Source organism: Canis lupus, chromosome 4 (genome assembly GCF_048164855.1).
Source record: "Canis lupus baileyi chromosome 4, mCanLup2.hap1, whole genome shotgun sequence".
NCBI lineage: Eukaryota > Metazoa > Chordata > Mammalia > Carnivora > Canidae > Canis > Canis lupus.
The window spans coordinates 86,894,188-86,907,767 of NC_132841.1; the positions used below are offsets into that span (position 1 = coordinate 86,894,188).

The 13,580-nt window shown below is 46.3% G+C and overlaps 1 pseudogene; it reads right to left on the reverse strand.

Annotated features, from left to right (window-relative positions):
* Window positions 1–10,983: 10,983 nt before the first annotated feature.
* Window positions 10,984–12,447, reverse strand: LOC140632731 (E3 ubiquitin-protein ligase RNF167 pseudogene; annotated as a pseudogene).
* Window positions 12,448–13,580: the final 1,133 nt, after the last annotated feature.

Sequence of the window (13,580 nt, forward strand, 5' to 3'; positions counted from 1 at the left end):
GCTCAACCACTGAGCCCCCAAGTGCCCCTGTTAAATGTATTTTTGACTTATGATATAGTAAACTTATGACAGGCTTCTGAAGATACCCCATTGTAAGTCAAGGAGCTCTATAGTTGTCATTATTTATTACTAAAAATGTGATACTATCTTTCTAAGTTTGTGCCCCAGTTTCTCATATTCACCAGTAGATTTATCCCTCATCATTCTTGTTTTCTTTAAAAACTGGAAATACTCTCATTGTCTTAAGGAAAAAAAGCTAATAATGAGAGAAAATGAATAGCTTTTTTAAGGATGTTAGGAAGCTGGTTATACATTTTTAATGTTTTGATTTCAATAACAAATCATTGTCCACTGTAAACTCACTGATGTCCAGGAGAATCTGGCTTCCAGCACCCAACCTCCCTACAGCTACTGGGAAGAACCCAACAGGTTAAACAGGGTAAAGGGCATATTTCACGCGCCTGCCTGATTCACTCGATGTCCTGTCTTAGGCCAACACTGTGTGGCCAAATGCCAGACAAACACAATTTAAACAGGTCATAGTCGGTACCAAACAATACATTTTTCTTCTCCAGGTGTGATAATTAACCCACATTACTTCACAACTACAGCAACTGGTACCATCTTTGCCCTCAGCAGAATACGATTTCACTTGGAAGTGGCTCACTTTCCCTTCCACTTCTTTTTTCTATCTATCCCGCACACTCCCTGTACACAAGGTCATATCTTGGGGTTTTTGTTCCTCATTGGGAATAGAACCCCCCAAAGACAGTTAAGACCCACAGAAAGAAATGCCCCATAGAGCATGAGCGTCTCCCATCACTCATCCTTAATAATGTACCTGTTACCTGTACAGACAGGTAACCTTGGCAGGTAACTAAAAGCATGACGTCCTCCATTTTATATGAAACGTGTGCACTCATCCAATCTCTGGGGTTTCTAGAAGAAGTGAAATTTAACTCAATAACAAGGGAACACATTTTTCCTGACTTCCACGTTATATCCTTCAGAAAGAAAAAAAAAATTTTAGACTGCTTCTCATAATCATTCCTGATGGTTTCATTTTTCTCAGCGTAGAGAGACAAAGGAAGAGGGAGAGAGAGGGATGGAGGGAGACAGAGCAAGAGAGAAGGGGAAGGAGAAAAACAAGAAGAAGAAAGAGGAGGGGTGGGAGGAGGAGGAGGATATGGAGGATGAAGATGAAGAGGAGAAGAAGAGGAGGAAGGAAAAGGAGGAGGAGCAGGAGAGGGAGATGGAGAATATGAAAGAACAGGGTTAGCACACTGAAGTCGCAAAAGCAACAGTGGCTCCAGATTATTCCTGAAGGGCCCTTGGAAATTGACCAGCTCGTGAACTCTGTCCACGTATGTTTCATCCCAGGCTATAGCTATGGACAAACAGAGATTACGGGACATGTCTTAAGCCATATGGTTGGGGGTGGGGGGGTGGAGGGGGGATACCTGAACGATAACACGGGCTTCCTGACGGCCAGATTTCAGTGTCTAAGGCACTCACAGACACCTGGAACCTTTGTGGAGGACGACCTCAAAGACGCAGCCTTCACGTCAATGAACGCAGGGCTCTTCAAACTCTACACATCTGCCTTTTTAAACCAGTTCCTTCAAACAATACCTCTTACACCTTTAATTTTTACTGTCAATATTGATGGTGAGCAACTTGAAGTTTCTTTTTTTTTTTTTTTAAAGATTTTATTTATTTATTCATGAGAAACACACACAGAGAGAGGCAGAGACACAGGCAGAGGGAGAAGCAGGCTCTATGCAGGGAGCCTGACGCAGGACTCGATCCCAGGACCCCGGGTTAACACTCTGGGCTGAAGGCAGGTGCTCAACCACTGAGCCACCCAGGGATCCCTTGAAGCTTCTTTAAGTAACACACACAATGTCAGGTACGGAGAAGACAGATGAACATGAGCCCTGGAAGTCCTGTCTGCCAAGCCCCTTCTGCGATTCAATCCTGTTTTCCAGGCTGCAGCAACAGCCGCCCCCAAGACCAGCCTCCGCAGCCTGGCTTCACTCTCACTGTTCTCAAATCCACCCTTCACGCCGAGTCAGCTCGAATATACAACCTTTCTCCGCCCTGCCTTAAAACCCTTCGCTTCCCATTTCCTATGTTTCCATTTGCTCTTCTGCTACTTTTCCACATGGACCTAAGAACTTCTCATGTTTCCTTACCTAACCCCACGTCTTCCCACTACACTAACATTACAGTCTCTTCCTTTTGCCCATATGCCACTTTATGCAGGATCTTCCTTACAAAAGTCCACTCGTTCTTGAAGATGCAGGCCAAATCTCATCCCTCAAACCGACCTTCTTTCATGAACAAGTGCATGCCTGCCCTGACATTGGACATATGTCTATTTATACATTACATTATAAGCAGTGATTTGTATGTCTATCTTTCCCACCTTATTATAAGTCCTTCCCAGGAAAGATTGGATCTTAATTCATGCCCAGTGCCTCGACTAACTGCCTAACCTTTGTCAATACCCAATACAATCTTGTAAATAAAATAATGTACCGTGATAATTAATGATAATAATAGCTAATATTTACTGAGAACTCTGGCAACAGTATAGGTACCACTGTAAGCTCTTTTCATAATTTAATTAACCTAATCTTCATATCAAGCTTATGAAGCAGGACCTGTTATTATCCCCATTTTTACAGAAAAAGAAACTGAAGAGCAAAGTTAAATTGCCCAAGGCCACAAAGCTAGGAAATGACAAAGGTGGGATTTAAACCCAGGCACTCTTAACCACTGGGCACTTTGCTGGCTGTAGATTAGACATCAGCAAACTTTTTCTATTTTCTTTTTGAATATTTTGTTTATTTATTCATGAGAGACACACAGAGAGAGGCAGAGACCCAGGCAGAGGGAGAAGCAGGCTCCATGCAGGGAGCCCGATGCGGGAGTCACTCCCAGGACCCCAGCCAGGGTCACACCCTGAGCCGAAGGCAGATGCTCAACCACTGAGCTATCTAGGTGCCCCCAGCAAATTTTTTCTTAAAGGATCACATAATAAATAGTCTGGTTTCCTGGGATAGATGTAACTATTCAACTTTGCTGTTACAGCAGAAAAGGGGCTGTAGACAAAGTATAAATGAATGAGTGTGGTTGAGTTTCAATAAAACTTTATTTATAAAAATGGACAGTGGCCTGATTTAGCCTGAAACATGTGGTTTACTGACCTTTACTGTAGACTCTGCCCTATGTATCTCAATATTGTTCACTGAAAATATCAAGAGAACACATCTAAGCACCCAAGTGCTAAAAGAGCCCCACTGATCAGTCAGAGAAAAGTAAGAGATATCCCTTATCAGCAGAAGAGAAAATAGTTGCAAATGCCAAAGACCTTTCTGGCAATTTCATCTCGGGCTTGGTGTTCGTGTGGCTCAGGAGGGGCCTCCAGAACAACCCTACTGCTCCACATCCTGTGGCTATATGCCTAGAAGATAAATTAGGACGTATGTCAAGAAAACGTCTTGGTCTGTTTCCCATCCCCTCAGCGACGGCTTCACTCAGAACCACTGCAAGCCTCACTGCTGCAATTTCCAGGCCACGCTGGCCGAAGCCCACCCGTCACAAAGAAAAACAAAATAAATGTAAAGATCTACAATCTATCTATATTCTGAAAGTGGAAGGGGAATGGCTGGTGGTGGCATCCCTATCAGATTTTCAGATTCCTGAGGAAAAGGAATTAACCCTGATATGTCTTTATAACCCGGGCATCAAACCCACCAGACAACCAGTACTCTTTGTCCGTGTTAGGTGGGGCTGCCTTGTTGCCCGTTGATATGGCCTGGCTCACGCCACGTGGGTTCAACCCTCACAGACTCTGGGCGGCTGCAACCCCTGATATTTTATTCTTATTGCCAAGTGCCTGCCTGTTGTTTGTTAAACTCAATAGGTTTCCTTTAAGCACTACTCCTGCATTCAGAGATTTCTGAAGGACCCGCCTGGCTGCCTCTGCATTTGCAGACTGAACTCCTGAACTGATTGGATCAACTTGCAGCAACTTGCAGTCTCCTCACATTGTCCCAATCTCACATCACCCACCCTGGCCACCTGTCTGTCCTTCACTTCCTCGCTCTTCCAGTTGGACATAAACATTCTCTCTGGACTCTCAGCCTCTTTGCTTACTTTCCTGATTTGACTTTTGTCTTTTTTTCCGGGCTTGGTATTTTAGAATCATTTGGACAGCTGTGCCTTCTCATCTCAACCCAGTTCCTCCCCTTCCTCCGGGATCGCCTGGAGGCATTTGCCATTCATCAGTTTGGGGCCGGAGCAAAGAACTTGTATTGACCTTTTGTGACCTCTTATCTTGTAGGTGTGGTTCAGTCTCCCACCTGCCAGGGTCCATTCCATCCGCATAGTTTTTTGTGCTTTACAACCTTCTATAGGAGTAGAGGACTCTTCAAGGTCTTTTTAAAAATTTATTATTACTATTCAGATCTTGTTACTTCCTTGTCCAAATTCTATCCAAGAAAAAGTTAGTCAAGTTCACTGAATACTTAAGAAAATCAGTGGCTCTATGTGTGCAATTAAAAATGAAATATCTCATTGTTTACTGTCAGTATTTGCCTATAAGGGCAGGGAAAAGATGATGACATATGTTTATTATTTACTTTTTTTTCTGTAAAGAATATATAAAATGGGTTTAACGATCCATTAAATGAAGACTGTTCAGGGACTTTGCTTATATATTAAGAAACAGCTCTAAGAAGCCCAAATCTTATGTTCACTTACCGGAAGCACAAAAATTAACTCAAAAAGGAGTCTCATTGCTGATTTGATTTTATTTTTTACCCATATTTTTATTTGTAACATGATCCAAAAGAGATGAGAATATATTTGTTCTCAGTTAATTTTCAAATCACTCCAGAAAATGTCCAATGTTGTGTTTCTTTGTGCATTGTTCAGAGGCTGCTCTGGTGGCTTGAAAGAGACAAAAGATATCCCCTAGTGAACACTGCCATTCCTCTAGGGGAAAGCTCTACCCAGCTAATAGCTATTTTAAGATGTTGAAGACGCATTACCACAGGCTGCAATTACTCTGTGAATTGCAATTTGAATTGAAGTATCATCTCTCAAGGGTGTAATCCCAGGGTCACATTTCCTTTTCCAGGCAAAGTCAACCATCTCTTTGACTATTCAGGACACTGTAAGAGATCTCAGACAAAGTTCCTCTTCATTTTTATGTAAATAAAATTATCTTTACAAAATAAGCAATTTGGTATTCACAAAAACAATAACCTCCAGTGATAAAAGGAGCAAATCAGCCACAAATAATCACTAATTATGGTCAAATGTTGAATGAAGATCCCATTTAACCAATGAAGAAGGTCCTTTAAGCATCATATCAATGTGGTAACATAAGAAATCTTATAGAAACCTATGATCTTTAAAACTTCAAATGGGCTTTTACAAACTCATGGTGCCATGTCTTTGTGCAACAATTCTTATTTACTGTATTTCTTCTCCCAAAATTAATGTTCCAAATGCCTTAATGCCTTTTTTCAACCAAGCGGACAGAAGCTCCAGCCTGAAATGCCCTCTCAGCTTTTTGGTCCTTATCCATGGTCTCCATCCCCTTCAAAGGAAAGCACAAAAGACCCTAGCTCTGCATGTGATCTAACAGCGTTATCTTCTAGGGCTCAGAAGGTATGTATATTAAGCACAATCCGTCATCTTGTTTTGATTTTGTTCTCAAGTGAAATAGTAAACTTACAGGTTATCAGAAAAGCGTCGCCTCTATTTACATTTCCTTGTTTCTTCTACATCTTCAATTGTGACAGCTTCATCTATTTTGCTAAGAGAAAAAAACTAAACACTAGCTCTCAATAATAAATTATCAAAAATTATTACTTTCACAAGTTTGATACAACTGACCTGCATAGAAACATATTTTTACCTGTGTCTTCTGACTGTGAAGACTCACTCATTTGGATCTTTTCTTGTTCTCTGAGACCCTTATAACAAAGAGTTTACCTGAATGACACCAAATGACTTTTTTTTTTTTTTGTATCCCTGAGCCACCACCTAAGATCAGGTGACCCATCGTCTCTACCTGGATTACCGTACCACCTTCTAATTGGCCTCCCAAGCTCTAGTCTTGTCCTATCCTCCATGGTAACCCATTCTCTGCACTTCAGTCATCATGAGAACTCCAAACACTCTAAGCAGTTAACTGAGCCCTTCACGTTCTAGCCTCTACTCACACTGGCCACCTCATCAAACCTTCCTCCCTGCTTCACCATCCAAGCCCTAGAAATACTGCAATGCTTTTTGTTCGTAGAACTTGTCACATTCTCTTCCCTGTAGGTTTGCAGGCACTGTGCTTCAGTCTGCCTAAACACTACTGCCCCTCCACATTCCTGGGCCAAGCCCTTTCACGCCTTTGAAATCTCAGCATTATTTTCATTTCTTCCCCACACTTTTTTAGACCTTTCTTCCCCATCTAAAGGCCTAAAGGGCTCTACTCTGAGAAGTACTCGAGACAAATTTTTTCTATCACATTTTACTTATTGGGCTTAATATTCTCTTCTTCCCATAAGATCAGGGCCTTATCTCTCTTGCGCACTGTTAGATCACTAGAACACAGGCTAGTACTTACAGAATGAATGACTGGTTGATCAGCTGGTTGAAAGAATGGATGGATGGATGGATGAATAGATTTTGTTTTAATGTGTAGAGTTAGGATGACTACCTGAGAAAGTTAGAGACAGTAGAACTTGTAGTTGCACCTTTGAAAACATTAGTGCATCTTTAAAAATATTCCACTGACTTCAATGCACATTGCTTTGGTGTACAACATATTAATTACAAAAAAAAAAGAAGAAGAATGTTTACAGGCTCATTTATATAATCAAGTTTTAAAGAAGTGAGTCAAAAATATTTATGTATTCATTTTAGGTATATGACAGTGATTGAGCTAGTACTTCACGATAATTAGATAAAATGTATTGTTTCTTTCCCCCAAGAAACTTAAAGCCAAGGGATGTGCTATATAATGAACTTTAAAAAAAAAAAAAAAAAAGTCTTTTTGGAGAAAAAAAATTAAGCCATAATAATTTTACATTTGTCTCTAAAAAAACAATTTTATTAATCACTTTTTTAAAGTCTTAAAGAATACTAAAAATGGCTTTGACTGGAAAAAAAATAGTTAAACTTAGACTCTAGAGTATTTCTGATTTGCCAAGTATTCAATCTTATGAATTCCAAAAAAATTACTAAAGTGTATCTACGTGAGGGAAAAAGCAAAATAAACACGGAAGGGGGAGATTTGAGAACTGGGACCTTGGAAAAATGTTCTGGAAGGGCTGAGAGCAGAATCTCACTTAAAGAAATGCTCTCCTGAGGAGTCCTGAGTAAAATACTCTCTCAGGGTCTCTTTGAAGGTCATGAACCCTGGTCACGTCCAATATGGAAACCAGGGCGGAGAGGAGGCAGCCCTGCCATTCTGGTAACGGATAGACGGTGCTTTCCAGTGATGTGAGGGAGGCTGAGGTTTCCCAAAGTAACTCCAAGAACGTGAGCCCTGAACAGAGAACCCACACAGCGCCAGGCTGCCTAGAGACTCAGGAGGGAAAGCAGGTGATTTCAACAGTGCTTAATAGGCTGTCACAAAAATGTGGTTGTGGCAAAAACAAGGACTCTAGGAAGCGCTGCACGTGAGCACCTCCATGCGGCCCAGCCAAGGGCCAGTACACGTGTGATGGCAGCACTGATCACAGAGTGAGGGAGAGCCCAGGACCTTTGTCTGCATCGCGATCTGCTCCACAGCAGAACACAGAATGAGGGCAAGGGGAGGAATCTGAGCGTAACTAGTGATCTCAGCTAAGGCTTCCCTTTCCTCTTCCTTCTCTTCTCCCGCCATCCTCTCCGCCTGGGCGGTGCGCCCCTACACGCGCTCACACAGGAACTGTGCAAACTCCCTACCGCTCTGCCTCACCCACAGGTTTGCCGGGAAAGGTCGAACAACCTGCTCTCGTGGAAGAAAACTCGGGGAGGCAGACGGGTCCGTAATTCTGCTACAATCTCTCGTGATGCAAAGGGGTGTTAGTACACAGCTTATGAAGACAATAAAATACACAGCGCTCCTTGTTGTAAACATGACGTAGCTCATTTATCTTCCCAGAATACTTAGCCTGGTTTTTGCTGAACTCTTGAGCTTGTAGCCAAACCATGATTGCAATTCAACCGTGATTTCACAAAATGAGACTATGAATAAACGCTTGATTACTTCCCAATTCAGAAGTTGTTCATGCCATTGACAAACTGATACAGTTCCGACATAAATATTAGTTGATATTTCCATTTATCTTAATGAGTAAAACAAAAGGGGAAAAGTGTGGACGCATTGACAACTGCCCTCACTCATCAATGACATGAGGGCTTATTTGCCAGATACTAGTCTGCAAACCCTGGAAGATATTTCCTCGATTTTTTGGTGCTATTTGTAACGTAAGGGCTGAAGATGTGACATCACATATTTACGTTTAATCTGCATCACTAACAGTGTCTCTATTACTTTCTTAAGTCTAGATAATCAACAAAACATCTAATCCTGATTAAGTGAGATGAGGGGGGAGGCATTTGCCAATTTCTGTGCTCTAAAGACTCGTGTTGTGATCAATTTTAGGCTCCAGTGTAATGTCACTGACACAGACATCAGAAGACACGCACAGCAGCTCACCACTATGTGAGACGTACATTGAGACAGAGCTAACAGACATGAAGAATCTCTACAGCATACGTAAGGCCAAATAATTAGGAAGTGATGAGTTTTGAGTCCATATTAACTTTGTTTTAATATGGTTTATTTCACGGTAAGTTTGTATAATTTAGTTTTTAATAATGCCTGTATTTAGCAGGAATGTGGCAAGGCTTTCAAAAACTTAGCAACTGCTCTGTTGACCCAGTATGAGCCATTCCAGCCCACCGATAACCCTCCCTGGGTCATCCATCCCCTCTCTTACTACATGTCACAAGCGTCGCACTATGTCACGAGTGTTTGTTTTCTCCTGAATATCAGAGAATTGGGAATGACATCTTCCTTCTCTGTGTTACACGTGCTCGCAGTGCCTGGAACGTCATCGAGGCTCAGTAGATGCTTAGTAAGTAGACTCGTAGCGAATACATGCAACGCTCAACAGTCGCCGTTTCCGGCCTGCAAGCCAGGGAAAGGCTGTTGCAAACACTTCCCAGTCTTTGCTTCTTACCTTCATCTCATCATCGACTCAGTTTAACAGAGGCCACTCTCTCTGTATTGTTTCCCATTAGGGGGAACTCACACAAATATTAATTAGGCACTTTCTGTTTGCGGCTCACCTCTAGCGCCAACCTCACAGTATCGCACTAGAACAGCAAGGACCCACGCACAAAGAAAGCGAGTGAAGTTTCTCACAGCTGGTTGCTCTTCGGATCCGCTCCGCCTCGGTAAATCTGTACAGGAGCTGCTGTGGTGGTCGGCCCAGACCCACCCTTCTCAGTCCTCCAGTGGCTGCGGGCATTGGTAATCGAAAGTTCTCAGGTGAGTTTCACTCCAGAAACTGTCCTTGTCTGAACAAAGCCACGAGCCCAAGATCACTCCTCCCTCCCTGTGTCGGCCTGTAAGAAACGGCTGGTCACCGCAGGGGCATGAGGACCTGCTCTCTTCCTGTCCTCTGGGACACCTCTATTGGGCCAAGCTCCAGTGCTTTCTGGGGCTCCTGCAGAGATTTCTGGTGAACCAGTCTTTTCCCTCTGCCCAGTTCTGCTTCCTTAACTCTTTGGTCACCTCAGGGTCTGTTTCTTGGGGGACCCACAGTCCTGTGGCCCTCAATACTGTGTAATGCTTCTCAATGCGTACGTTAATAGAAACCTATGCCAAACAATGCACATTGTGAAAAATACTGAAATAAAAAACCTGGAGCCTAACATTCATGAATAGAACAGATAATCAATTGCGGTAGAATTTAGGATTGATTTAACAGAACCATCTCAGTTCTAAAATCATGATTTTAAGTGCATCTTTGTGGTAATAAAACTATATATCAGCTAGAATACTCCATCTTCCTATAACTCTTAATTCTGTTTTCCAATATAGAAGTCTTTCAGTGTGTTGTAAGAGTTATTTCAAGGCTTGCATGAAAGAGAACACTTTACTCCAAATAATAGTTATACTGAGCGTATTTAATCTTTTGCCTTACCAGTGCATTGTTGGGAAGACTGAGGTGAGTTGAAATCGGGTGTACAAATAATAAGAATTTGCTTAGTTACCATTAACAATCATTAAAAGGCAAAAAATACCTTAATTTCTAAAAAAAAAAAAAAAAAAAAAAAAAAAAAAGAGGAGTATAAAGATCCCTCATTAGTACTCCTTTCTTACCCAATTCCACATAGGCAGCTCCATACACAGGAAATAAAACATGGCTGAAAAATCACCATTTCAGGTGGCATGGTTCCTTCTTTTAAAGGGGTTTTTAGTTCTAAGATGTGAAAGACAAAGCTAAAAATCCTTCTCTTAATATCCTACCCCAGTTAGCCATATTCAATGCTAAATGACCGCGTGGTGTAAAGCAATTAAATGTTATATCTACACAGGCACTTAACGCAGAGAAAAAGCAGAGGACAAGTGACCTACGACCTAGTTATTTTTTCTCATGAGCATGTAGGCATTTCAACAGTTTTGCGCTTTCTGGGCACTAAGCAATGACAATGAAACGTTTGGATGACTGTAAATCGCTCAACTTATATTCACCCGTCTCAAAAATAGCCAAAGTAAATGCACTGAAATTTTTACAGATAGGAGAAATCGCTTTGAGGCCAAATGGGAAATATTAACGTCCCAAAGTGAATTTAAGACACCCTGAGTGACTTAAAATAACGCCTCTGGTTTTTAATTTTTTTTTTTTCATCCTCGACACACATCATAAAAATACACTCTTTCAAATGGTCTTTGACGGCTGTCACCTATGGTTTTCACACTTATCCTGGATACTTTTATTTATTTACTTATTATTCTTCTTCCACAAAAACAATTTTATTAGCCCGGCCGGGGAAGAGCCCCGTCCCTTTCGGCTCCCATCCCCCCCTCCCCCAGAAGGATTGGGTCGAGGGAGGGAGAAAGAAACCTGGGGGGTGGCGGGCAATGGTCTCCAACCCGTCGAGGGGAAGACTGAAGGGAGTGTGCAAGCAGGTCTTGGGGGGGGGGCGCTGGAGGGGAGCATCAGACCAGGACACCAGCAGAAGAGGAAGAGGAGGATGGGGAGGGCGCCGGATCACCTGCAGACCCGGGAACGCCACCCGGGGCTGGGGCTAGGGAGCCGAAGGAGGCGGGAAGCGGGAGGCTGGAGGCCAGGAGGGGCGTCCGCTCGGTGGCGGGGGGTGCCCTCGGCGCCCCGGCCTCGTCCCCCTCCTCCTCCTGCCCCCGGGTCTCCTGGCCCGGGCCCCCCGCCCCGGGGCTCCGGCGGACGGGCTGCTTGCACACGGGGCAGGTCCTGCGCGTCTGCGTGAGCCAGGGGTCCACGCAGCGGCTGTGGTAGGCGTGAGCGCAGGGCAGCACCCGCAGCCGCTCGCCGACCTCGTAGGCGTCCAGGCAGATGGCGCACACGTCGTCCGGGGCTCCCCGCTGGTAGTCGCGCGTGGGGATCCGCTCCAGCTGCTCGCGGGTCAGCCGACTGCGCCGGAGCCGCCCCTGGTGCCGCACGAAGCGCACGACCAGCCCCGCGCCCGAGGCCACGAGCAGCAGCCCCACGACCCCCGTGAAGGGGATGAGGCAGTAGCCCAGCAGCAGGTTGTCGTCGGGCACCAGCAGCACCTGCGCCCCCTTGTCGTAGACGAACAGGGCCCGCAGGTAGTCGGCGCTCCTCTCGCCCACGAACACCGACGGGATGGCGATCTGCTGCTGCGCCTCGGCGCCGCCCCGCACCATGCTCAGCAGCGCGTCCGAGTGCACGTTGTGCACCACGGCGGCGCCGAACCCCGCGCGCTGGGCGTTCAGGACCTTCAGGTCGAAGTCGCAGCCGAACCTCCGCAGCAGCGCGATGAACACCGACCCGTTCACGGCGCCCGGGGGCGGCGGGGCCACGGCGCTGCAGGCGTCGGGCGGCCGCGCCTCCACCAGGAAGCCCTCCAGCCCCTCGCGGCTCAGCGCCGCCCCGAACAGGGCCGGGAGGTCGGCGAAGTCCATGCGGCGGCGGTGCGCGGAGGAGGCGCGGACGAGCGCGCGGGCGGGGCCCGGCCCCCCCAGCACGGCGGCCAGCAGCGCGGCCCGCAGCACCCCGAGCGCGGAGGCCGCGGGCGCCATGGCGGCGGGACCCCGACCCGGGGAGGCCCCACGCCCGCGAGCGCCCCTCACCGAGGACAGGCGGAGGCGCCCCAGCGGCAGAGGCACACCCGCAGGGCGCAGGGCTCGAGCCGCCACCTCCCGCCCAGCCGCCGGCTCCCGGCTTCCCGCGAAACGGTTCCCAGGACGAGAAGCAGCGCCCCGGCCGCCCCGCCCGGCTGCCGACGGAACACTTCCGGTCCCCTCTCCGCCCGCGGGTCTCGCGAGACTGCTCTCCACCGTCCGTCCACCTGCTGAGACCTCGCCCGGGGTTCGGGCTCCTCAGGTCTCGCGAGAGTGCTCTCCACCATCCGTCCACCTGCTGAGATCTCGCCAGGGCTGCGGGCTCCTCGGGTCTCGCGAGACTGTTCTCCACCATCCGTCCACCTGCTGAGACCTTGCCTGGGGTGCGGGTTCCTCTGATCTCGCGAGAGTGCTCTACACCGTCCATCCACCTGCTGACACCTCGCTAGGGCTCTGGGCTCCTCGGGTCTCGCGAGAGTGCTCTCCACCGTCTGTCCATCTGCTGAGACCTCGCCCGGGCGAAGGGCTCCTCGGGTCTCGCGAGAGTGCTCTCCGCCGCCCGTCCACCTGCTGAGAGCCCTCTTAGCTCCGGGCTGTGTGCGCGCTCAGTTTGCTCGGAGGCAGCCCGCGGTGTAGCACGTCTTGCAAATTATTGTTTTGATGTCGGTTTTATGGCAGATGGATCTGGTTTACGAGTCCCCGTCAGTATCTACCAGTGTGAGTCCTTTGTTGGCCTACATGCCAAACAAGTGTGCAAAATCCGAGATGATTCACCAATAAATGCCACATGATGATTCAGAAACCAAGGATCATCTGTGTTTGAAAGAATTTAACATTTTAAATCTTTTTTTTTTTTAAAGATTTATTTATTTATGATAGACAGAGAGAGAGAGGCAGAGACACAGGAGGAGGGAGAAGCAGGCTCCATGCCGGGATCCCGGCGCAGGACCCGATCCCGGGACTCCAGGATCTCACCCCGGGCCAAAGGCAAGCGCCAAACCGCCGAGCCACCCAGGGATCCCCGAAAGAATTTAACATTTTAATGATTTTATCCCCATAACTCGATATGATCATTTAAACCAAGGAGTTTCTATTTCCATTCCAGACCCGGTTTGAATGGAGAGTCTTGTCTCCGTGAAATCTCACCTCTTTATGAGGACCAGTTTAGGCTAGAAGCTAACCCGCTGGGGGGTTGGACGGTACATTTGTCTAACCTGTGGCAGAG